The 12,023-nt window shown below is 43.5% G+C and overlaps 1 long non-coding RNA gene across 1 annotated transcript in view; it reads right to left on the bottom strand.

Annotated features, from left to right (window-relative positions):
* Positions 1–242: 242 nt before the first annotated feature.
* LOC109291900 overlaps positions 243–12,023 on the bottom strand; it is a 14,460-nt gene continuing 2,679 nt past the window's right edge. Inside the window, exons 2-3 of the long non-coding RNA XR_002095981.1 lie at positions 11,099–11,106; positions 243–331 (exon numbers count right to left, since the gene is read on the bottom strand). This is a non-coding gene — a long non-coding RNA (uncharacterized LOC109291900). The remainder of the gene's footprint in view (positions 332–11,098; positions 11,107–12,023) is intronic.

Raw genomic sequence — 12,023 nt, 5'->3', positions numbered from 1 at the left:
TAATTATATTTGGATAAGATACTTTAATTGGCATTATCCAGTTGCTACTTTCCATCTCGACTGTTACATGATTTTCAGTGGGCCATATCAGCCCTGGCACCCTGGCTCTTGGGGTGTGCATGCCATTGGACAAGGTTTATGAGGTACTAGCTGGGCTTAAAATTGAATTCTATAGGTTTTTGTTAAGCTTCTAGCCCAGGGACAGAAATTACATATATAAGTGATTGGAAACCAGTTCAAATCTGTAACGCAATAGAATGCACATAAACAGCTTTCAAAAAGGCTGAAACCAGTTTAAGACCAACCTGGATGGAAGTAGCATCAGACTTGACTGAATTAGGGTAAGTCAGTCTACCCAACTTCTGTCCCAGATCCCACAGTGAATCCAGTTAAGCCATAGTCCTTCAGCATACCTACACGCTTTGCAGCCCCAGCTGTCAGCTCCTGCCAAGCTGGGTGACCTGCACCTCCCGCTCCACCCCCGCCGTCACAGAGCTGAGGCAACAAAGCCTCTGCTTCACAGCTGGGCCTGCTGACAGCATGGTGGGGGCCAGGCAAGGGGGTGAGGAACTGATTCCCCTACTCTGACCCCCCCCAGCAAGAGTCTAACCAGTAGTTGGGAGGGAAACCCCCAGGCATGGACTTTCCCTTCCCCTTCCAGCCCAGCTCCACCAACTTGTAGCAAGAGCCCCTTCACCAGCCCTTGACATGTCAAGCACAAGAAGAAATGAACACTTTGGCTTCTGCTGATGCGGGAAGGACTGGAGCAGGGGTCCATCCCCTTCCTTGTCTGGCCCCCTGTGGCTGACAGGTTGGGGGCTGGTGCATGGATGGGGCCCTGATGTTCCCAGCCACCACAGGAGGACTTAGAGGAGACAGGGGAGGGAAAGCCTGTGCTTGGGGGTTTTCACCCGTCAAACCAACCCCTGCTGGGTGGGGGGCGCAGGCCAGAGCAGGTGTCCATTACCCCGTGCCTGACAGGCTGGGGGCTGGCAGGGGGGCAGGTCTCTCATGTTTCCAGCTTGGGGGAGCTGAGAGGTATTTGTGAGTGCCCACCTCCTTCTGAAAATGACCAGTTCAAACATTTGTCTGTCTTGGCCAAAGAAAAACTGAACAGCAGCTCAGTTCGGTATAATTTCAATCCATGCAGCTTAGAGAAACTGGTGTAGATTGAATCAATTCCACCTCGGGCTTTTCACTGTCTGTACTTAGACCTATAGTGGCACATGTCATCGTGAAATCTAGTTTTGGAGCTATCCTTTAGTATCTTATTCTGGTGTATATGCATTTTATCCACGTGAAATACATTGGTCCACATATGCACAACTGTTTGATTATATACATCTCCCTATTTATATATTAATATCAGTTAGCCGTTTCCTCATATTTAACAGACATTCATTTGGCCACATATAAGGATTTCTTACTAAACTTTTCCCAAAAGAAACTGAATGTCTTTATGAGACCACAGAAATATCACAATAAAAGCTGTAGTCCATCACAATTACATTTAGCAGGTGAATTATCGAAGCAGATTTTAAGGGTGGCTCTTGTCTTCTCTGCTAACTCAAGCCCTTCCCCAAAGTCATTCTTCAGCATATGTCTAGATTTTAGCCCAGAGTCCCTCCTCAGTACAAAAATCTGTTTGGGGGGCTCATGAAAAGAAAGGGTGCAAGAGGGACTTAATTACCCAAGGACAGATTCAGTAGCAGGACAAAGGAACACCAAAAAATCCAAGAGGGCTACAAAAGAAATGCTTTATTAGGAAATTAGGAAGGGATGGAAAGAGTTGTTACTACTTCCTGCCTTAGTGAAATCAACAATACAATAGCCCAAACACGCACATAAATGGTTCTGGCTAATTCAGTAGAACTGTGCACGTCAGTCAAGTTTAATAGGTGTGTGAGAAGTCTGTTTGGGATCTGGACTTAAATATATAACTGCTGCATATTCATTACCTGTACCACATTTCAAGTTTCAAAACTCAACTTTGTTACGGAGATCAAAAAGTTTGATTTTTTTAAATATACTTATTATGTATAAACGAAGCCAAATGGATTTTGACACTTGCAGAGACCTACAGTGAAAAATCTCAGGTCAAAATCTGCAGCATAAAAAGCACAAAAGTTTTATATGAAAGTAAGTAGCTACAATAAAATATTGTGATTACTCAGTTCCAAGATAAGGTATATTTCCTCATAAAATCTGGGAAAAAATAACCCTCATGTTAGAATCAAGTATCTAGGGTCCTTCACTGTTCCCTGACTTTGTGCTGATTACCCTGCTGCTCTCTGGCTCCATGCTGGGTCCTGCATTGACCCCTGGTTCTGTGCCAGGTGTTCTCAACCTCCAGCCCATGGGCCATATGTGGAGCCAAATCATCTGGTCTGTGGGACTCTCCATGGGTCAGCAAATATAACAGTGGGGGAGCAGTGGAAATACCACTGCCAGGCCCCACTCCCTCCCCGCCCACTGGTACAGGGTCATGTGCCTCACCTTCACCCCCCACCATGGGATTGGCCATGCCCTGTTCACCCCCTGCGAGGCTGGGTCAAGGCCAGCCTACATCCTACTCCTCCCCCATGAGTGAGACTGGCTGGGCCATGCCCCGTTCCACCCTTAGGGCCAGGTTGGAGCCAGCCTGCACACACTTTCCCTCTTGCAAGGCCAAGTCAGGGCCTGGCCATGCCGCCTCCCCCCACTACATTTCAGAAAGCATTTAAATAAACAAAATAAGTCTAAATAAACAAAACAGTAAAAAGACAGAGAGAAGTAAAATCCAGAGAGATTAGGGCCAAATCCCAAAAAAGGCCTTAGGTGCATAAATTCCCTTTATGGCCAAAATTACAATCCCAGTCTGCCACTTCCTCCTCCTAGTAAATTTCTATCTGCCTGTAGACATGCCTAAACCCTGCTGGTACCTTAATTATTTATCTTAAAATTCCCCTGGAAACATTCCACTTCTGCTTAAGCCCTTAGTGCCTCAATCTTGATACTGCTGAGCAACCTGGCACCCCAACAGGGATCAGAAACCAGGCATGCCTCTGTATCTACTCGGAGGGGCTTGATCTGGAATGAATCATCAAGGTATACTATGAGAATCAGACTTTGCTCCAACTACAATGGAAGAAGTTTTCAGTCAAAAGCTGACAGCAGAGGGAGAAGGCATAGGTGGAAAAGTTCTATGCAATAGCAAAGTGGTCACAGTATTAGCTCATGATATAGGAGACCCAGGCTAGGAACAGACATTACACATAAACCAGCTTATCAGAAACTGGTTTAAACCTGCAACAGAACAGATGTTCAGTGCACATAAACCAGTTTGAGATAAACCTGGTTGAACTTAACTGATCTGGGTAAAACTGCTTTATGCAGTCTGTCCCAGATGCCTTCCTGGTTTAACTTAAACCAGAGTCCCCCAGCATCCCAGATGCATTGCAGCCTGGGGTGGAGCTCTCTGCTCCAGAGCAGAACTGGCCCTGCCTGTCAGGTCCCTGGCTGGAGCTTCAGGGGAGACTGCAGACACAGCAGTGTCTGCGTGGCTTCCCCTTGCCCTTTCCCTCCTTGCTCAAGCAGGGATTCCCCCACTCCCCTCTCCCACAGCATGAACCATAGCCAGCATGTGGTGTGCTAGCTAATGCTGTGAGGTCTCTGTAAGGCAGACAGGACAAAGGCAGTCAGGGATTTTTGGAGCTAATCAACAGGTCAGCTGGTAATGTCCCTCCATTCCCTCCTTGGAAAAAGTTGTTTAAGAAGAACTCGAACTAATGACAGAGGCTTTTGTTTTCTTGATGGAGTGCTAAAGGCTCCCTAATCCGAGCACCCTGCTACAGCCTGCCCATGTACACCCTCAGCTCAGCACTGTGGAAGGGAAAGAACGCCTGCTCTGGCACACTGCAGCTTCTAGCCTGAAGTAATGCAGGCATGTGCCCACATTTCTTCGGTCCAGAGGGAATGTCTGTACAGTTGTAAACCGGTTCAGCCTAGCTAGGTTAGACTAACCTTCAAAGAGTGAATCAATTCAGACTCAGGCTTTTTGAATGTCTGTCCCTAGCCCCAATGTCAATTCCTCCTGTGCCTTAGAATGCCTAAACCAAATGAGGCTACAGGCATCACTGTAGCTGGGCAATCTCCACCTCTCCTGTTGGAGCAACAGCAGTAGCTTAACTAAGTAGTGGGGGGAAGAGAGCAACAGCCACAGGAAGTAAGCAAGAGAGGATGGCTTTGTCGGTGCTGACAGATGTGCAGCTCCCTGCTGTAACTCACGGCGCTTTACAGAAATTGCCATGAGTTACAGTGAAACCCTCACTGCAACAGACATTTTCTGTTGGGTCAGAGAGGTAGGAGATTGAGCTCCACTTTGGAGCTGATTCAGGAGAAGCTGCATGCCAGCAGCCTCTGTCCCCTAGCCCTTTACCCCACCTCTCAACTCTAGTGCTGTCTGCATGGCGGGAGAAGGGAGGGGGGAGCTCTGGGATGGGGTTTTCCAAGTTTGCACTGGAATGGGAGGAGGTGGATTACAGCCCCTCCACCTTGGGGGCTCTAATCCACCTCCTCTCCAGCACACTTTAGGCAAACCCCAGCCTGGAGCTCCCTCCTCCCCTTCTTTCCTGTCCCATCCTGCAGACAGCACCTAGGGCAGGGCTGGAATGGGCTGATGCAGTCCAGCCCTGATCAGACGCACATTAATGAAGGTGCTCCACTTAGGAACTACTTCAGCTGAATCCTCATTAAATTAGGGTTAATTTGTTGCGTGATTGGTCACTTGTAAAGTGCTCTGTAGCTGTGCATTTCTGTCAGAACTCAGCTGTAGAGTGCTCTTAGGGGGCCAATTGCATGATTAATGTCATTTCTGTCAGCACCCTGTGTCTTAGTAGTCAGGTCATTCATGGGAGGGAAAGAGAATGTACGTCCCCACTTAGTCCTCTTTAGCGACCATACCACACTTTTCTGACTAGCAGATCATTTGCAAGTTATTCCTTGTTAATAAACTTCTGTCATGCAGAGATTCTTCAAATACACCACCTGGCTTCATATTTATTTTAAGCTGCCTTAAAAAAAAATCTTAAGTAAATGCCAAAAAATATATGGAGGCCTTCTAACAATTCACCTGCAAATTAAATTCAGTGACTAAGATGTGAAGCCTTGTTTTTCAGTCACTGCAAAAAACACCTGGTCCTTTTCCAGATGAATGAGAGCAGTCAGAAGGAAAGACAAACGGAGAAAAAGCCATACACTATCAGTCTACTTCCCTGCATATTGCTAAGTGACAGCAAAACTGCATTAGGACTAAATTGGTCTCAGTCAGTTTCTTTCTCCCCAAAAAGGACTTTTTCTTAGACCTAACAAATATTCTGTTGTATCTCCCTCTCTCTCTCACTTTTTTTTCCTTATGCAGATATCTAAAGCAGTCAGTGAATGATGTCACAGTTGGTCAAATGTCCTCGAAAGATGAAAGTGTTTGCCTTGAGGAAACTATGTTCTATTACATTGAGCCCTTTTACTTTTCTCCTGTTGTGCTTTATAACTTGCAAGAGCTGTCTCACAGATAATAAGATTTTTGCTCTGCAGGGTCATTTAAGCTATGGCATCTTCTGTCAGCATTGGCACTTGAGAGCCTTAGTACAAAGTTGTTGAGCAGTAATTTAAAAGGGGAAAATAGAGGAGGATGGTTTTAAGTAATTTCCTTTTCTTTTTCAGCTTCCAAAATTGTTTTTTTCAAAAGGAAACACATTTATACAGGATATTAGCACATGGGTGACTCCATAAATATGTAAAGGAGAGGGGTTTTCTTTTTGGTGGGGAGGTAGGAGGGAGGCAGTCATACTTGAGTCCTAAAATTGTATTTTGACTTGGTAAAGCTAGGAGTAAACCAAAATGAAATATTTATGTTTAGGGATTAATTCATCAGACTAATCAAAGGAATCCAAAAGAGCATAACTTTAACTTTAAACCCTAAGAGCACCTATACACAACAGACCTCTGCTCTGACGCATACAAATTAGCACACCTGGGAGCAGACTGGATTAACTGAATCTGCTGCAAGTCTGCTGAAGCGTGCTAATTAGAACTCTCCAGCAGCCTCTGTGTCACAAGTATTCAGCATCCCCATGTTTCAAAATGGCTGTGGGGGTACTTTAAAGCTTATTGAGTGAACATTAGTTAAAGTGCCCACACAGCTATTTTGAAGCATGGGATGCTAAACACACACAATGCTGTGGGTGCTTTAATTAAAACGCCTCCCCCTCCACCCCAGAGCACGTGCATAGATGCTCTAACTGCTGAAATCTTATTTCACCTTTATGCACCTAAGTGGTACTTTGTAGCTGCATAACTTCAAGTTTTGGATTCTATATCCACCTGTGGATTAGGTGCAGTAGTATTGCCCAGGTATGTACAAATCTGCCAAAAGTAAGATGGAGGAGATCCCTCCCACTTTTTAGCCTGTTAAGCTAGTGGCTAACGTATGTGCCCAGACAGCAAAAAAGGTGGGCTCTAGTCCCCTCCAACCTCCCCCCCACACACAGATTTGAGCTTGCATTTCTGCTTTCCAGAAATATGCTCTAACCAGTTATTGCCCAGAACCATCTACAACCTGCCTTTTGAAATAGCCCTACTAGGCGGTGTGGAAGAGAAGATAAACAGACACAGAAGATGACCACGCTAGAAGTACTGGGCTCACTTCCCTGTTTTTTCTGCTACTTAGCTAAAGTTGTGCCTGCATGAGCTGCCTAAGGGGCAGCACTTTATGTTCAAAACCTTATCTAAATCTCTCCATACAGCTAGTTCAAAAATGTATTGCCCACGAAAATCCTAAACTCTCCTGCTGCTATTTATTTATTTAATCCAATGAATATTAAATTTAAAGTGCAGAATGGCCATAGGAGACAGGGTGGCACCCTCCCTTTAAGTTTGTTCTTCTCTTCCTGGTCAACTTCTTTGAGAGGAAAGGCCTGCAGGCATTGCCTAGTCTCTTGTCTATTACGACAGCACTTTGCTAGGAAGTGGACGATTCAGGTTCAAACTCCATCTGTGTGAGAAAGTCACACATCTCCTGTTCCTGGACAAGTGTCCTAAATCTCTAGCTCACTAATTGGGTGAAAAGGCAGGAAAATCATGTCATATTCCCAATAAATATAGTATTTCTGTGACTAAAGATTTGGAGCTTACCCAATATTATGTGCATGCCTGGGTAATTTTATTCTTTCTAGGTGTCCAGCCACACTGTAGCCTACTCAGTGTGCTCAGAAATGAAGCAAACAGTGAGAAGGTTAGAGAATGGTCTCAGTAGTACTTAGCCCATAGTTTGGTGGTTAGAGTATTTCACAAGAAAACTGGAGAGAGAGGTTCAAACCCCTTCTAGCTGGGCAGTGCCCTAACCACGAAACTAGTCAGCTAAAAGATAGTAAGATTAGTCATGCTTTTTCTGAAATTAATGATTGTGAGTTACAGCTATTATACACATCAAGGCAATTCTATTCCACCTAGGTGCCTTTATACCCAAAGTGTAGCCTATAGAGTATGCTGAGAAGGGAAGGACAGTGCTAACATAACTACAGGGAATCTAAACTGCAGGCAAGGACCAAAATTGTAGTAACATGAGTATGTAAGTGCCACTTAGGCATGTAAAGGGGGAATAGGATTTATCTCTACAGTCATCCCTCGTGTAACGCTACTGACTTTAAAGGAGTGTTAAATTGTTTTGTTAAGTTGACTATAACCAGTGCTGGGGGAGGTGGTGGGGTTGAATGGAGTGACCTCTCCTGGCACTGAAGCAAAAGGGCACTCCCCAGCTTGGGAAGGGCGCAGGATGGAGTCGTGAGTGGCTCATTTGGGAGGGTGCAGGGATGGGGGGAGGGAGGCTCCCACCGCTGTGTGCACTTCCAGATAAGCATGGAGGGACATGTGCCCCATAGATCTGTACACAGGTCAAAGGCGGGCTGCTGCTGCAGGCTTTGCCCTGGGCACCAAAATTCATTGCTATGGCACTGACTATAACATATTGGCCCAATAAGGATGGTCAGGCTATTAAGTAATGGACTTAATCTGCAGTTAGTGTGTTAGACATACATGGGTAAATTCAGAGCCTGCTTCATGAATACTGGTTACTGAATCAGGAATTTAGAGACCAGAATTTCATTTCATAGTATTGTACTTTATAACCTGCTTTAACATTTATAACTTTATAACATTTAACATTAATTTAAATGAACATTTAAAGAAATATTTCATTTCTTGGACTGTGCAGTTAATTGTTTCTTTTTGTAATCTTCCTATATGATGTAATCCTAATATGAATTAATCTTATATTGAAATATACATAAATAATATATGGGTATAGATAATGTATAACAACACACAGAGGAAAACAGAAAAAAGTATTGCAGATTTCTGGCATTTGAAAACCAAGGGTTGGGCTGCAAAAATTTATGAAACTATAGCAAAACCCCAATTTTTTTTTTTTTAATTTAAACATACACTCCCTCCCCTTCCCCTAACCATTTCTGACTGTCTGTCTGCCCTCTCTATCCCTTATAAGTGATTACAAGTAGTACTAGGTAAGCTAAGTTATTGTATGCTATTATTGTAATAAGCACCTTTTTGTATCATAAATAGTGTTCTGTTATGTTTGCATTGATTTTTACTGATTTATATTGTATTATATTGTAATTCCTATCATTTTTGCATTGATTTTTATTGTTTCATATTAATACTGTATGGTTTATGCCTGTGGCTGTAAAGTAATGTCAAGTAATGTCAAGTTTCCATTTTGTATGTCAAGCCTCTACCTTGTGTCCCCTGCCCTATACAATGTTGCAACTATGACCCATACCTACCCCTCCTATGTAAATTGGTTCCTGAATGAATGGGGATAAATGAGGGTGCTCAAGAGACAATGGCAGTAGGTCTAAAAATAACTCCCTCTGAATGACCAAACCATCAACTCAACAACCCAACCATCACCCTGCATTGACCCTCCCTGGCTCAAGACTTGGAAGACAAAGACTGCTGCAGAAACCAGCCAACCCACCATTACAGACATCTAGAACTGTATGTCCTAGCCTAGAGTGCACATGCTCAGTGCACCAGGGCTGACCCTTGCCTGGGCATGCCCCTGCCACTAGGGTCATAGAAGGTCTGCCCCTATACAAAGGGGTAGTGAAGACAGACCCAATGGGATGCCCTCTCAATCTAGACCATCACTACACCACACCACCTATCCACCCAGAGGCCCTGCCAGCAACTCCCTCTGGACAACACCTTGCTGGAGAAGACCCTGACTGGCCATCAAAGATCAACTCACAGCCCAGGATAGGTAGCTATCACCCACCTTCCTTCCCCAAGCAAAGGACCTGGACTCTGCCCTTACACACCTTAACTTCAATCCCTCCACCAAGCCTTTTTCTTTCCTGCTATACCAGTATATATGTATATATATATGTGTGTGTGTGTGTGTGTGTGTGCGCGCACGCACGTGTGTGCATGCATGCATGTGTAGGAACCAATAACTTCATGGGGCTCTGTAATGTGTTGTCTGTTTAATAAAACTGTTAATTTGGAACCCAAGTTGGGTTTTGTCTCTGACCTCCCAGCCCTACTCCAATCTCCCAGCTTTCTGCCTCTCTGCTTCCTGGCTGTTTCCTCCTTGCCACCAGGCTTTTTCCCCTCACTGCCACCCTGGCACCAGGTGACCCCAAGTAACCCTAGGGCCACTCGACCTTAAGTACCCCAAGCACACACATACATACAACACCACTCAACTTAGGAACTCATCTGTGTGTATGTGCTTGAATGGGTGATAGGTGTGCATGTGGTTAGACTGGTAATCTTGGATGTGCATGTGCACCTAGTGCATGTGTATGCGCCTAATTGATTTTTGTGTGTATGTGTATAAGTGCAATTGTGTCACACCCTCCCATCTAACAGTGCAATTTTGAGATCCTAAAAGTTGGCCTGGCCCTACAGGACAACAAAACCAGCTTAAAAATCTTCAGTTTAAAAAAACAAAACAAAACAAAAAACAGATTGGGGTTTGTTTATTAGTTTTTTTGTCTTGGACCATGGAGGGTCACATACACAAAATTTGATCTGCAAGCACAAAGGCTAGAACTTTTTTTTTTTTTTAAATCAAAAGCTGATATTCTCACAAAAAAAACCAAAACAAAAAACAAAAAAAGGCCTTGTGGAACCGGGATTTTAGATAAAACACCAAATATTGTGAAACACCTCAAACCCATGTAGCTGCCAACACTGAAAGCTGGATCAGGTTGAGGTGTATGTGGGCAGAGTCAGGCAAGGCCATCAGTCTGTACAGTTCAAGTTCTCCCTATTCATTTTATCCCTGGACAAGGTATCAGATATATTCATCCCGGATGCTACAGCTAAGATTCAAGTAATACAAACAGTTTGACTGCACTGCCTAAATATACAGATGTGAATACAGAAAAGGTAATATTCATCATTTTATAGCTGAAACAATAAGACCCCCTGTTATACTTAATTTTAACTGTGGTTGAGAGTAAGACTGATGAATACAGTGAAACCAGCCCAGTCACAACTTGAAACCTTTATTAAGACACACAATAAAAATACTTACTTGTATCAATAAAGACAATGCTTACATAGTCTCAGATTCAGAGAAGAAACAGGCCCACTGGCCTTGCTTCTTTGTTCCCTTGGAGACTTGAGTTGGTTTGCTGGTCTTCAAAAAAGTCCAAATTCAGAAGTCCACATGTATAAGTCCAAATTTCCCTCCAGCCTGTGCCCAGTACTTATAGATGGCTGATTTTAATATTCTAATGAATGATCCCTGATTGGTTTTACTTAAATTTCTTTGTTTCCCTGAAACTTTTGGAACTAAATTGAACTAGATATCTGGTGGGCCTGGAAGGTGTCAATTAGTTGGGAATTATATCCCTGCAAAAGAAAAAGGAGCAAAAGGAAGGCTTCCTTATCTTCTTTCCCTTCCCGTTATATAATGCTGTTAATACTGGTCTGTTACCCTCCATCTTAGTTTATGGTCTGACAAGGCTGTTTTGTTTTTACATAATATCAAAAATACATCTGTTATAGCAAAATATTCAATATTTTTAGCTACATCAATTTCTACTTCTAATTATTTTAAAATGAAACTACAGTTCTTTCTTATAGTACTTCCTTTTAGGCCTTGTGTTCTGTTTCCTTGTCTCTAATTAAACATATGAATGGTTTCCGTTTGCTTTGCTGACCAAGCTAGTTGCTACATCTGCAAAGGTTCATGCTACAGTCATTCAGACACAAGCTTTTCAGGCCGTCTGCTTTCACCACATTTCTGCAGCTTTGACTTAGGCCTCTGATCAAACTTGGCAACAACATAAATTTGACTTATGTTGCACAGGCCTATGTATGACCTACACTCCGCTAAATGATCACATTCCCTCTACCCAGCAATACGTGTCTGTTGTTTCACATTTTGAACTTCTGGTCAATTCTGCTCAGCCTGAACAGTCTAGACAAGGAGAACTTAGGCTGCAAAGAAATGTTCATGTCACCCAAGACATTATAAGGAATTTCAAAAACTAGGTTTGCATGCAGTCCTTACTTCTTATGTCCTACAACAAGAGAAAAATTAAATTAAAACCCACAGTATGTGCCTTGCTTGGGATTTCAAAGCCAGAACAGGTTAAGTGTCAGTCAATTCCCAAAATTCAATTTGTTATGAAATGAGGAAAAGGAAATCAAATGTTCTGCTTTCATTTGTGATTGCCACCTAGATCAGGGAACATTCCCTGCACTCTTGTGTTAAGTGCTACACATGAAGTACTGGTTGTGGCTACTGCCCAGATACTGGACTTGAGAGTCCTCCCCATAAACCTTACTAAAAATGAAATCCTAGTGACAGAAACAAAAATATTCCCAAAAGACTACAAGATTAGGTTGTTGCTTTCCTCCACTTCCCATTTCCCCCCTCCACAGCCATTCATCATCATCATCATCTTTTTTCCTTTTTTCTTTTTTTTTTTTTTGGGGGGGGGGGGGGGGGG

Source organism: Gavialis gangeticus, unplaced genomic scaffold, assembly GCF_001723915.1.
Source record: "Gavialis gangeticus isolate Ggan-Ray unplaced genomic scaffold, GavGan_comp1, whole genome shotgun sequence".
NCBI lineage: Eukaryota > Metazoa > Chordata > Crocodylia > Gavialidae > Gavialis > Gavialis gangeticus.
The sequence above is the reverse complement of the archived record's forward strand: the minus strand, read 5'-3'. Positions and strand labels throughout refer to the sequence as shown.